The sequence below is a fragment of the Oncorhynchus mykiss genome, chromosome 9 (assembly GCF_013265735.2).
Source record: "Oncorhynchus mykiss isolate Arlee chromosome 9, USDA_OmykA_1.1, whole genome shotgun sequence".
Classification (NCBI taxonomy): Eukaryota; Metazoa; Chordata; class Actinopteri; order Salmoniformes; family Salmonidae; genus Oncorhynchus; species Oncorhynchus mykiss.
This window is the reverse complement of record NC_048573.1, coordinates 55339799-55353455: the sequence shown is the minus strand read 5'-3', so window position 1 is coordinate 55353455 and position 13657 is coordinate 55339799. Positions and strand designations below refer to the sequence as shown.

The following is a 13657-nucleotide window of genomic DNA, read 5'->3' as shown; positions in this document are numbered from 1 at the left end:
TACGAGCCCCCAAATTGAGTACCGGACCCTATTTAAATCCTAGTCGAGCACTGATAAAAAGCCTATTTTATGGTGTTTTCACTGGATCAGAGTATGAAATTTTTCTCTTTCACACTGAGTGATTATCAAAAGGGAGAGAGGTGGAAAGGTTCTTTAAATACATTGAGGAACTATTGTAATTTTCAATGGATGTAAAAAAAAAAAATGTTTAAAAAAAAAACTTACATTTTCTTGATGTTTGAGACGAAGAAAACATTACTTTGAGAAGCTCGACAGGTGGTGGTGCGTTAAGCCAATCAGAAATACTAATCAGAGAACTTCTAGAGCAAGGTTCTGAGCCTGTCTGGCAGGGGTGGTCCTGCAAAGCCACAGCCCCCTGATGGGAGAGCATAATATACAAGGAAATTCTCAAAGCTGCTAATGAGATCCTTGACGACCTTGTACCTAGCCGGTGGGGATTCCGGTGGGGTGCCCCCACCCAGGCAGTGGCAGAGATAGCAACACTAGCTGTAGTAACCCATGGGGGGGGTCACACTCGGACATTCACGGAGGTACAAAATCAAAGGTCTGACTGCATGGCGATGCTTGGGAATACGGTCACTACGGGGGACCATGTTGTAGGTATTTCAGGGGATAGGGGGTATATCTGACCTCCATCAGGTGGTTAATAAAATCTCCCCATTTTTTGCTCAGATTTGCAGGCCTTCTCATACAGCTGCAACTATATACATTCGTAAATCAAGACCTTTCTTGAGTTGGGTTCTGGGATGGTGCAACTGCTGAGAATCTGTGTATATGGTTGTTGTGGGGGAAAGGGGTGGAGTGTGTATCCCACAACTGTTGCGAGGGAGTAAAATATGTTAGGGACAATATAGGATGAATCACAATAATCTTTTGCTAACATAATAATTGCTTGCCATAATGTAATTTTGTTAATGGCAAGAGGTAAAAATCCTTTGCATAAACTGCCTACATTACTACAAATGTGAATAGCTAATTATGGGGGGATAAAAAGATAAACAGGATTAAAAAAGATACATATATACATACATACATACATACAGTGGGGCAAAAAAAGTATTTAGTCAGCCACCAATTGTGCAAGTTCTCCCACTTAAAAAGATGAGAGGCCTGTAATTTTCATCATAGGTAAACTTCAACTATGACAGACAAAATGAGGGGGAAAAAATCCAGAAAATCACATTGTAGGATTTTTTATGAATTTATTTGCAAATGATGGTGGAAAATAAGTATTTGGTCAATAACAAAAGTTTATCTCAATACTTTGTTATATACCCTTTGTTGGCAATGACAGAGGTCAAACGTTTTCTGTAAGTCTTCACAAGGTTTTCACACACTGTTGCTGGTATTTTGGCCCATTCCTCCATGCAGATCTCCTCTAGAGCAGTGATGTTTTGGGGCTGTTCCTGGGCAACATGGACTTTCACCCTCCAAAGACTTTCTATGGGGTTGAGATCTGGAGACTGGCTAGGCCACTCCAGGACCTTGAAATGCTTCTTACGAAGCCACTCCTTCGTTGCCCGGGCGGTGTGTTTGGTATCATTGGCATGCTGAAAGACCCAGCCACGTTTCATCTTCAATGCCCTTGCTGATGGAAGGAGGTTTTCACTCGAAATCTCACGATACATTCATTCTTTCCTTTACACGGATCAGTCGTCCTGATCCCTTTGCAGAAAAACAGCCCCAAAGCATGACGTTTCCACCCCCATGCTTCACAGTAGGTATGGTGTTCTTTGGATGCAACTCAGCATTCTTTGTCCTCCAAACATGACGAGTTGAGTTTTTACCAAAAAGTTCTAGTTTCCTCTGACCATATGATATTCTCCCAATCTTCTTCTGGATCCTCCAAATGCTCTCTAGCAAACTTCAGATGGGCCTGGACATGTACTGGCTTAAGCAGGGGGACACGTCTGGCACTGCAGGATTTGAGTCCCTGGTGGCGTAGTGTGTTACTGATGGTAGGCTTTGTTACTTTGGTCCCAGCTCTCTGCAGGTCATTCACTAGGTCCCCCGTGTGGTTCTGGGATTTTTGTTCACCGTTCTTGTGATCATTTTGACCCCACGGGTGAGATCTTGCGTGGAGCCCCAGATCGAGGGAGATTATCAGTGGTCTTGTATGTCTTCCGTTTCCTAATAATTGCTCCCACAGTTGATTTCTTCAAACCAAGCTGCTTACCTATTGCAGATTCAGTCTTCCCAGCCTGGTGCAGGTCTACAATTTTGTTTCTGGTGTCCTTGACAGCTCTTTGGTCTTGGCCATAGTGGAGTTTGGAGTGTGACTGTTTGAGGTTGTGGACAGGTGTCTTTTATACTGATAACAAGTTCAAACAGGTGCCATTAATACAGGTAATGAGGAGGACAGAGGAGCCTCTTAAAGAAGTTGTTACAGGTCTGTGAGAGCCAGAAATCATGCTTGTTTGTAGGTGACCAAATACTTATTTTCCACCATAATTTGCAAATAAATTCATTAAAAATCCTACAATGTGATTTTCTGGATTTTTTTCCCTCATTTTGTCTATCATAGTTGAAGTGTACCTATGATGAAAATTACAGGCCTCTCATCTTTTTAAGTGGGAGAACTTGCACAATTGGTGGCTGACTAAATACTTTTTGCCCCACTGTGTGTGTGTGTGTGTGTATATATATATACAAATATAAATAATACAAATTGAGGTGAGGGCGATGAAAATGCATTTTGCGGTTGATCTGCTTCTGTTCTGTGGGTGGCACTGCTATTTTCGAAGGATGGTTCCCGGTCTTTCCGGGGTGGTCTACCGGGCATTGGGATGACAACCCAACTCGGGATGAGGGGTTTTAGCGGGTGGAATAGTGGGGACCAATTGGAGGTTTACTTAGTAGCAACGTAAATATCAAGGTACAGCTTATCAGGTACAGTAATCATGTTACTTTTTAAATGGTACATCTAAAAACAATATATTATGATTAATAGAATTGAAACTTATGTCTCATTATAGTAATTGGTTAAATAAGTATAGCCAGTTATAATTGTCATGGCTTAGCAGATAATAAGAAAAGAAGATCAGTACTTACCTTTATTTATTTATTTTTTATAGTACTTACCTGGCTAAAAGAGAAGGAATATAATATCAATTGTTTACAGGAAACTCATTCAACAATTTTAGATTCACTTTTGTGGAAAAATTACTGGGGGGGGGGGGGGGGCAAAGAAATTGAAAAGGGGTGATGATATTAATTAACAGTAATTTTGATCCAAATGTGCAAATTGTCCAAACAGATCAAGGAAAATGGATGATTTGAAATGTTATTGGACCATAAACAGATATGGCTTATTAACCGATACGGTCCAAATAATGATGATCCAAGCTTCTTTGAAAATATATATAAGAATTGATCAACTCTACAAGCAACACTAGATTATTATTATGGTTTGAGATTTTAATACGGTTTTAAATACCTCTATGGACCGTAAAGAAATCAAAATACAAACGATCATCCCCAGACACTTAAGGAAATCATGAATGTCATGGATATATTGGAATTAGTGGATATATGGAGGCTTAAATACCCTGACCTAGTGAGATATACATGGCGGAGGCTTAATCAAGCCAGTAGTCTTGATTACCTTCTTATATCATTATCTCTGGCACCAAAAGTTAAAAAAGTGTTGAAAGGGGACAGAATGCCGTCAGACCATCACATAATTGGAATCTAATATATATACACACACACAATTGGAAATGTAATCAAAGCATACTGGATGATAACTTGTTTTTAACTAGGACAGAAGAATTTATAACTGACTTTTTCTGACATAACATAGGTACAGCAGAACCCTTTATTGTATGGGACACTTAAAATGTGCCTTTAGGGGTCTTGCAATTCAGTACTCATCTATAAAACAAAAGCAACTTAGGGCAAGAGTGTCCATATTAAACAAATTCAATTGAAGGACTAACAGTACAGATAGATAGCAATAAAAACTGTACCATAAAGGCACAGAATAAGTTGGAGGAAAAACAAAAATAAACGGTGGAACTTATCAAGAAAGATCCAGTGTAATATATTATAAAAATAAAGCAAAGTGGATGGAATATGGGGGAAAATGCACCAAATTATTTTTCAATCTTCAACATAGAAATGCTACCAAACATGTATTGAATCTTGTTACAAATTAAGGGAGTCACTCATGATTCACCGAAAGAGGAAGTAAAGTACTTTAAGAATATGTTTTCGTTTCAGTCTCCTCCTTCTCCACTAACCGAAGCTAATTGTATGGATTTTTTTTACTATTAATAATGTAAAATTAGCATCTATACAGAAAGACTAATGTGAAGGGCAAATTACAGAGGAGGAACTTCTTGATGCAATTAAAGCCTTTAAGTCCAAGAAAACTCCAGGGCTGGATGGCATACCCGTGGAAGTATACAACACTTTTTTTTTTTTTTTTTTTAACTCAAGAGGACTATTATTAGCATGTTTTAACCCCTCCTATATAAACGGTAGATTATCGGACACGCAACAAGAAGGTCTGATATCATTATTACTGAAACAGGACCCAAGTGGTATATATAAAGATCCAGGCCTTTTACACTTCAGTTTAGTGATTAGGGCTGACGGTATTTCAGTTTAGTTGGACGGTATGACGGTATTTTTAGTTTTTGAAAAATACAAGTTGTACATTTGCTTTATGAGTAGTGAGTGATCCTGGGGAGGCAAAACATACATTCTGAGTGATTTCAATGAGTCTTTTTCCATTCTGATTGTTTTATACTGTTCAATTCAAATTTCAACACTTTAATCATTTCTGCATTTCCTGCACTCAACTGCAGTGGTGGAAAAATAATCCAATTGTCATACTTGAGTAAAAGTAAAGATACCTTAATAACTTGTTAATAGAAAATTACTCAAGTAAACGTGAAAGTCACCCAGTAAAATAGGACTTGAGTAAAAGTCTAAAGGTATTTGGTTTTAAATATACTTAAGTATTAAAAGTATAAATCATTTCAAATTCCTTATATTAAGCAAACCAGATGGCACCATTTTCTTGTTTTTATTTTATTTACAGACAGCCAGGGGCACACTCCAACACTCAGACATAATTTACAAACCAAGCAATTGTTTTTAGTGAGTCCTCCAGATCAGAGGCAGTAGATGACCAGGGATGTTCTCTTAACCACGGCGTGAATAGGACCATTTTCCTGCCCTGCTAAGCATTCGAAATGTAAGTACTTTTAGGTGTCAGGGAAAATGTATGGAATAAAAAGTACAGTATTTTCTTTAGGAAATGTAGTGAAGTACCAAAAAAAAAACAATTAGTACATGAAAGTATTTTTTACTTAAGTACTTTACACCACTGCTCAATTGAGATAATATCCGCACTGCCACGTAGGGCTCCACGATATGGGCAAATAATCTAGGACTTTTTCTTGACCAAATGTTGCAATTGCGATTTGACTCGCAAATCTGAGCAAAACTGTTGAAATCATGGATATATAATGACTATTATATAGTTAGAATATAATAGTGGGCACTTTGAATACAGTGTTGTTTGAGATGACAACAAATTAAAATGCCAGGGAGGAGTTATTGTGACAGGTTAAGAACTAAAGTGTTGGTACGTGTTTCCTAGGGGACCCTATAAGCTTTGGCTATATTGCATGTTGTTTTCTCTTAGCTACTTCATGCAGCAAACATATTCTTCCTTTGCATATTCCTCTTTGATTTAGAAGATTCTGTTGCACAAACAACATGCTGATTTAGGTCTATACCATCACTGGTATTATCAAGCTATATTAGCTAGCTACGTTTGCTCTTACCCAGTACATTTATGTGCTAGCTAGCTATTAGTGGCTAACAATTAGCATCTCACAAGATTTAGGGCAACTTGCTAAGGAAAGACAAACTGTTTGCTGATGTAAGAAGCAGAAACGAAGTGTCATTATAGAACGCTAATGGATTTATATTAAGAAGCAAAGTGAAAATAGCATTGTTGTTATCAACATTGTTGCATGTGCTGCATTGACCATGCAGACCGAACACAAATTACTTGTGATTGAGGAACATCAAATGCGCTCCTTGATGGCTGATGATACCACCATATTTTTAAGAGACAGGAATGAGATTTCCAAAAGCAGTTTCCTGTATTGAAGATCTTTCCTTAGTTTCGGTTTTGAAAATGAATATCAATAAGTCAGTCTTATTTCCACTCAAGGATTGTGTTTTACAGGAAGTATATGGTATCCCAATTAAAGATAAGGTTACTTATCTTGGAATTGTTATATGCAAGGATCAAAAACAAAGGAGTGAATTGAACTTTAACCCCATTATTAAGAAAACAGAAGAAATTGAACCTCTGGTTGATGAGAGATATTTCGTTGTACAGTCGGTTTTATTCTCCAAAGCTGAAGGGTTATCCAGATCGGTTTATGTCTCGTTATCACTTGACGTATCCCCTAAATATGTAAAGAACTTAGATAAGATTCATAATTTTATTTGGAGGAACAAGCCTCACTATCTACGAAAATATATTCTCACTAATACCGAAGAACAAGGAGGTCTTGAGGTTTTATATTTCAATACTCTCAAGTAATACTTATAAAATAAATTGGATTCTGAAGTATGTTAATAACCAGAACATTATTTGCCCTAAGCATTTATTTGACTCTGTTGATGGTTTAGAATTTTTTGCTTCGATGTAATTTTGATGTTGATAAAATCCCAGTAAAGTTGGCAAAATTCCATAAGCAGGCCATTTTAGTTTGGATGTTAGCATATAAACACACATTTTCCCCTCACAGATACATTTTATGGAACAACAAAGATATACGATGTAAAAATAAGACTTTTCTTCATAACTGGTTTGAGAATAAAATTATTTGTTGGTCAGTTACTGAATAAGGATCTACTCTCATATGGGGAATTTCTTTATAAATTTAAAATTCCAATAACCCCGAAAGAATATGCAATTGTTTTTAATGCGATTCCAAGGGGGGTTGTAATCTCTTTTAAATTCCCCTGTGGTTGATGTAAGTAACATAGATTTACATGAAAATATATTTATTGGCAATATTAACATCAAAAGATAAATGTAGTAATAAACAGATTAGGAATATTGTTTAAGATACTACAATTCCCTCAGCAAGATTATTTTGGTCAAATATCTATGGTGATATACAAAATGGGGGAAAGCATGGAAAATTGCTAACAAATATTATATCAGTAACAAAGTAAAGGAAGTTTCATTTAAAATGTTACATAGAATTTATCCTGTGAAACATGTTTTGGAAAGATTCAAGCCGAATATTTACGATACCTGTGATTTATGGGGAATGGAGGAGGAGACAATTTAGCATTTTTTTTTTTGCCTGTATTTATAGTAGAATTTTTGGGATTGACATACAGAATTTTGTTACAAAAAAAATAGGTCCAGTTATACTATAATGGTTTTGATATGTTTTATTTAAATTCTGACATAAAGATGTAGTATATTTAATTCAACTGCTAATAATACTAGGTACATTTCATATTCACAAAAGCAAATGGTCTAATTCACAACCAAACTTTTTTCACTTTATAAATGAGTTTAAACAATGGCACTACTTTACCTAAAATAAAAAACAAAAAAGGCAATTAAAACTTGTATTATTAATTAATATGATTTGTTTAGGATTCCTGGCAATGTAAATAGTTTGTATGCTTGTTTGCATGTGACTATTCCTCTTTTGTTTTATGATATTTGTTAATAAAAAAGAACAATGCGCTACTTGAGTGACAGGGGGTGTGGCTAAATCTGTGTAGAAAGTGGCACGGTGAGAAAGAGCGGAGAGAGATGACTCAAGAAGTGAAGTAAACTATAACAATTGACATTGCACATGGCGTATCACATTTAACAAACCAAACATTCAAATACCGGTATAGAAGGTAAAGTAAAAACCAAACCCGTCCCTGCATCAATACCGGTATATCATAAAATACGGTATACTGCCCAGCCCTAGTTGTGATGCTAAAAAAGGTTTTGTCAGATATTATTCATCCTAATCAGGCAGGCTTTATTTGAAAATGGAAGATACATTGGAGATAATATAAGACAAGTACTGAAAACAATAGAATACTACGACATATCGGGGAAACCAGGCCTGGTTTGTATAGTAACCCTAAGTGTAAAATAGTAAATAATGGCTACATCTTTTGATAAAGTACAACTGGAGTTTATATATAATTGCCTGGAATATTTCAATTTTGGAGAATCTCTTATAAAATGGGTTAAAGTTATGTATAGTAACCCTAGGTGTAAAATAGTAAATAATGGCTATATCTGTGAACGTAAAACAAGGTTGTCCACTATCGGCATATCTATTTATTATTGCCATCGAAATGTTATCTGTTAAAATTAGATCCCCAACAATAATATTAAGGGATTAGAAATCCATGGCTTACAAACAAAGATGTCAGTGTACGCTGATGATTCATGTAAAAAAAAAAAACACAATCAGAATCCCTCCACAGCCTTAGAGGATCTAGACACTTTTTCTAACCTCCCTGGATTAAAAACAAATTTGTGGAGTGATTGAAAAACGAGTTTTAATGTAAACTTCCGACTTCAACTGTATGTATGTATAATTGAAGTCGGAAGTTTACAAACACTTAGGTTGGAGTCATTAAAACAAATTTTCCCACCACTCCACAAACGTCTTGTTAACAAACTATAGTTTTGGCATGTCGGTTAGGACATCTACTTTGTGTGGGACACAAGTCATTCTTCAATCAATTGTTTACAGACAGATTTCACTCATAATTCACTTTATCACAATTCCAGAAGTTTACATACACTAAGTTGACTGTGCCTTTAAAAAGCTTGGAAAATTCCAGAAAATGGTGTCATGGCTTTAGAAGCTTCTGATAGGCTAATTGACATCATTTGTGTCAATTGGAGGTGTACCTGTGGATGTACTTCAAGACCTACCTTCAAAATCAGTGCTTGAAAACATGGGAAAATCAAAAGAAATCAGCCAAGACCCTCAGAAAAAAAATTGTAGACCTCCACAAGTCTGGTTCATCTTTGGGAGCAATTCCCAAACGCCTGAAGATACCACGTTCATCTGTACAAACAGTAGTACGCAAGCATAAACACCATGGGACCACACAGCCGTCATACCGCTGAGGTAGGAGACACGTTCTGTCTCCTAGAGACAAACATACTTTGTTGCGAAAAGTGCAACAGCAGAGGACCTTGTGAAGAGGATCTGCATTCTCTGTGAGAGCTTCCCATGTCTGGAATACATTGCCATCAGACACACATAGCTGCACCACATATCACACTTTCACAAAATGCTTGAAGACATGGCTAAAGGTCAATCAGATTTGTGAACATGGTCCCTAGCTGTGTGTTGCCGCTTTCCATGTTGTCTGTTGTCTGTAGCTTGTGAGGTGTGGAAACAATGCTTTTATGAATTTTGTCTTGCTGCTTTTTGTTTTATGTTGCTCTGTCTGTATGCTACGTCTTGCTTGTCCTATGTTGCTCTGTCTGTATGCTATGTCTTGCTTGTCCTATGTTGCTATGTCTATATTGTAATTGTTTTTAATAACCTGCCCAGGGACTGCGTTTGAAAATTAGCCGGCTGGCTAAAACCGGCACTTTTACTGAAACGTTGATTAATGTGCACTGTCCCTGTAAAAATAAAAAATAAACTCAAACTCAAGATGCTGGAGGAAACAGGTACAAAATCTATATCCACAGTAAAACAAGTCCTATATCGACATAACCTTAAAGGCCGCTCAGCAAGGAAGATGCCACTGCTCCAAAACCGGGTTTGCAACTGCACATGAGGACAAAGATCGTACTTTTTGGAGAAATGTCCTCTGAAACAAAAATAGAACTGTTTGGCCATAATGATCACCGTTATGTTTGGAGGGAAAAAGGGGGAGGCTTACAAGCAGAAGAACACCATCCCAACCGTGAAGCATGGGGGGGGCAGCATCATGTTGTGGGGGTGCTTTGCTGCAGGAGGAACTGGTGCACTTCACTAAATAGATGGCATTATGACGGGGGGGGGGATTATGAGGATATATTGAAGCAACATCTCAAGACATCAGTCAGGAAGTTAAAGCTTGGTCACAAATGGGTCTTCCAAATGGACAATGACCCCAAGCATACTTCCAAAGTTGTGGCAAAATGGCTTAAGGACAACAAAGTCAAGGTATTGGAGTGACCATCACAAATCCCTGACCTCAATCCTATAGAAAATGTGTGGGCAGAACTGAAAAAGCGTGTGCGAGGAAAGAGGCCTACAAACCTGACTCAGTTACACCAGCACTGTCAGGAGGAATGGGCCAAAATTCACCCAACTTATTGTGGGAAGCTTGTGGAAGGCTACCCAAAACATTTGACCCCAAGTTAAACAAATTAAAGGTAATGCTTCCAAATACTAATTGAGTGCATGTAAACTTCTGACTCACTGGGAATGTGATGAAAGAAATAAAAGCTGAAATAAATAATTCTCTCAACTTTTATTCTTACATTTCACATTCTTAAAATAAAGTGGTGATACTAACTGAACTAAGACAGGGGATTTTTACTAGGATTAAATGTCAGGAATTCTGAAAAACTGAGTTTTATTGTATTTTCTAAGGTGTATGTAAACTTCCGACTTCAACTGTATATACGCATGCACGCACACACACACAGATAAATATACATACATACCTATAAATTATATGGATTTATTACTGTTCGACTAAAACAATCTCGGTTGACAAACAGCCTAACAACCAAACAATTGACCAGTTGACTAATTAGGGTCAGCCCTAAATTTTTTACACCCCTATTTCGCTTTTGCCAAGATAATCCATCCACCCGACAGGTGTGGCATATCATTAAACTGATTAAACAGTATGCTCACTACACAGGTGCACCTTGTGCTGGAGACAATAAAAAGGCCACAAATAATGTGCAGTTTTGTTACACACAGATGTCTCAAGTTGAGGGAGCATGCAATTGACATGCTGACTGCAGGAATGTCCACCAAAGCTGTTGACAGATAATTGAATGTTCATTTCTCTACCATAAACGGCCTCCGCCATTTTAGAGAATTTACCAGTACATCCAAATGTCTTCACAACTGCAGACCATTTATAACCACGCCAACCCAGAAACTCCACATCCGGCTTCTTCATCTGCGGGATCATATGAGGGGGTGCTGAGGAGTATTTCTGTTTGTAATAACCTGGAGCAGCCATCAGGTTAACATGCAAAGAGGGCCACGAGGCAGGCAATTGAGCTTGGAGGAGGAGGAGCAGTAGAGGAGGTTGACAGTGGCAGGTCCTGACAGTTCTCTGCTGGGGACAGATTGAACCTGAACCAGCCGTGTCCTGAGGAAAGCAATCAACCGAGCCCGGCCAGACCAAAGGCACCCCTGCAGGGTACGAGTTCTCGTCTACACTGTCTGAGGCAAACTTCCACCATACCTGACTAGAATAGTCCAGGGGAAGAAATCACTGACAAGGCTGGGCTGCGTTTCATAAGCTATTTTGATGGTTGACAATCATGTGATGGCTTCATTATGGCTCCTGTCATTGATGGGTATCAGCAACATCAAAATTGACTGACCAAGTTTCAAACCAATTCAAAGATATGTATGCAGGTATGGATGAGTTCCCATTATCAAATTCCCTCATTGACAACACCGGAGACTATGAACAGTTTGAGTTAAAAGGAAAGAGACTACTGGTAGATTGGCCAGCAGCTGGCTTGCCTCTGAAGCTAAACAGGGTTGGTCCTGGTCTGTCCCTAGATGTGAGACCAGATACTGCTGGAAGTGGTGTTGGAGGGACAGTAGGAGGAACTCTCTCCTCTGGTCAAAAAAAATATCCCAGGGCAGTGATTGACACTGCCCAGCGTAAGGTGCCTTCTTTCGGATGGGACATTAAACAGGTGTCCTGACTCTCTGTGGGCACTAAAGACCACAAGGCACTTATTGTAAGAGTAGAGGTGTTTACCCCAGTGTCCTTGCTAAATTACCAATCTGGCCACCTAATCATCCCCAGCTTCCAATTGGCTCATTCATCTCCCTTGCAACTATTCCTCAGGTCATTGCTGTAAATGAGAATGTGTTCTCAGTCAACTTTCCTGGTAAAAAAAGACTCAAATTAGTGCAGTATTTTGCACTGATCACAATATCTGTTAATTAGGCATATTATCTGAAACAAAGTTATAAAAATCTAATTCCATTACAGCTCCTATTCTTCTAATGTAGTTGTAGTGTAATGTGAAAACAAGAAGATAGAGATTTTAAAGCACTCAGCAGCGTTAGATCGACATCCAAGGAAAACAAAACAAACTACAAAGGGATTCAGTGCAGTCAGAACTAATGTAAATGGGGTGTTTACTTCTGTTCCACCACACTGTGTGTGCATCATTAGCCTGCTAAATATAGTCTGCCAGAATCTCATTCTATCTATGCAAAACATTAGGACATGGAAATGAATACAGACCTTAAAAAGGTACGCTATTGTGAGTCATCACATTCTGCAAAGATCCTCTGCAATATTTTTTCTCAAAACCACTGTATGCAAATGTGGTCCGACAATTCACAGCCACTGGGCCTCAGTATAATTTTCAGAGGCGATTTAATGGAGATCAATCTCTTTATGATGGAGAGGGGTTTGGAGTGCTTTACCTATTAATTACTTAAACTCTCATTTGTGTAGCCCCTGATAGATTAATTAATTATGACTGCATTGTGTTATTTTTGAGAACCACTTTCTTCTGTTTAAAAAAAAAATCACTACAGCAGAGGAGACACTAATCACTGTCAAAAACTATGACAAATCAATCATGCATCCTCAAAACAATATCAAATGAATTGTAAAACATTGCTGCTATGAAAAAAGCTGTGACTTTCAAAAAGTTGAAAAAGTGGCAAATAAAGCTAACACTAAATAATTGGTCATCACTCACAATAATAAATAAAATACAAACGATGTAAGGACAAACATAACTAATGCTTAGTATCATCGCCATTTAGTAAATAGGCCTATCTCAGTCAAGAAATTATGCAATGCATTAGGGACATCTCTAGGAATATTATGGTCCAAAGGTATGTTACGAGCTGTAGTCCACTGCTCTATAGCCTAGATGCCCTCCGGCCTCAGCCCACAATTATAGTGAGCATTCAAAGCTGCACACAGCACAGCAGCGTAACCACACTTCATGGCAGTTTGGCTTGGCTGTGACTAGTAGGAGGTCTATCAGTGGGAGCACCAGGGGGATAAGCTTTAGCGGGCCCTGTTATGTCTGGCCCCTACTTGGAGGTTCAGGCAGGTCTCAGGTTAATTCATTCTGTCCCCCAGATGAAGGAGACAGACAAAGGAAGCCAATTTGTTCACCAAGGGTGGGCCGTACGGACGTATGAGATATAATTAAAAGACAGAGAAGGCAGTGTTTCCCCTATATTCATTTAGCAGTGGCGCCGCTGCTAAATCGAGGCAGCCACTGCAAAAACCAAAAGGGGGGAAGGGAGGGGTGGCTGATAAGCGCTGATGCTTTCATTATCTTATTTCACAACTCAAGAGTGGATTCTGAGAGGAACAGGAGAAAAATCAATCAAGGTTAGATTGATAACTTAAATCGACAGACGAAAAAGCCATTAGACAAACC

At 38.2% G+C, this 13657-nt stretch overlaps 1 protein-coding gene across 1 annotated transcript in view; it reads right to left on the bottom strand.

Annotated features, from left to right (window-relative positions):
* The window catches only part of LOC110532408 (beta-catenin-like protein 1), a 44476-nt gene that overhangs the window by 19132 nt on the left and 11687 nt on the right, over window positions 1-13657 (bottom strand). The gene's annotated exons all lie outside the window — the stretch shown is intronic.